At 39.8% G+C, this 1,200-nt stretch overlaps 1 protein-coding gene across 1 annotated transcript in view; it reads left to right on the top strand.

Moving 5' to 3' along the window:
- IFI44 (interferon induced protein 44) overlaps positions 1-1,200 on the top strand; it is a 39,407-nt gene that overhangs the window by 8,271 nt on the left and 29,936 nt on the right. The window lies entirely within an intron of this gene.

Genomic DNA, 1,200 nt, shown 5'->3' with positions numbered 1-1,200 from the left:
TTCTTTGCTCTGGATGAGGAGAGACCCATCGTTGCATCTAGATGGCAGCTTGCTAGCTTTTAAGATCCCAGTCTCTACTTGCCAAAGTAGGAGGTGGAACAATGTTTTGTATAGTATGTTATGCCAATTAAGCTTGATGTCCCCTGTGACTATGGTCCCAAACCCACAGGTTCAACTTCTCGGTCTCTCTGGGTAGCTGTCTGTGACCAAACAGTGACCACAACCTTGCCCTTGTCAGCTCTACTATACACCTGGGATTTCTGATCATTCACATAAACTTACAGGATCATTGTCTGCCAACCCTATATATGTTCTTGGATACACTCTCAATTTCATAGACATACCTAATAGTTCAGGCTGTCCACCCATCTATCCACCTATATACTCATGTTTGCCTTCACTCACAAAGCAATACTATATGTGCAAAAGGGTTCATATTTGTTGTCCGTACCTCCCATGTACCTCTCTATGTCTTTCTCATCCTCAATGCTGCCATATTGGTCACTCCCATTTGGTACATTGCCCTTCTCTTCACCCAAATCAATACTTATCTCTATCTATCTGACAGCATTCCCTCCTCTCCCCTCTCACCCCTGGTAACCAACAAAGAAAATTTCCTTCTATAGATAAACCTTTCTTTAACTTTTACAATAACGAACTAATACAATGTTTGTCCTTTTGTGATTGACTTATTTCACTCAGCATAATGTCCTCCAAGTTCATCCACATTATGCGGTGTTTTGCAGATTCTAAATTATTCTTTAGCATTGCATAGTATTCCATTGTGTGTATGTACCATAGTTTGGTTATCCATTCCTTAGTTGATGGACATCTAGGTTGTTTCCATCCTTTGGCTATTGTACATAGTGCTGCGATGAACATTGGTGTGCATATATCTGTTCTTGTCACGGCTCTCACTTCTTTAGGGTATATACCTAGTAATGGAATATCTGGGTCAAATGATATTTCTAATTCCAAATTTTGAAGGAATCACCATACTGTTTTCCACAATGGTTGTATCATTTTACAGTCCCACCAGCAATGTATAAGAGTCCCAATCTCTCCATAACCTCACCAGCATTTGTTATTTTCTGTCTGGTTGAACTTTGCTACTAGTGCTGGAGCAAGATGGTATCTCATTCTTATTTTGATTTGCACGTCTCTAATAGCTAATGATCGTGAGCATTTCTTCATATGTTT

Source organism: Orycteropus afer, unplaced genomic scaffold (assembly GCF_000298275.1).
Source record: "Orycteropus afer afer isolate SDZICR_OR568_19922 unplaced genomic scaffold, OryAfe1.0 scaffold00164, whole genome shotgun sequence".
In the NCBI taxonomy this organism is placed as follows: domain Eukaryota; kingdom Metazoa; phylum Chordata; class Mammalia; order Tubulidentata; family Orycteropodidae; genus Orycteropus; species Orycteropus afer.
Note: the sequence above shows the minus strand (reverse complement) of the source record. Positions and strands in the feature narration are given on the sequence as shown.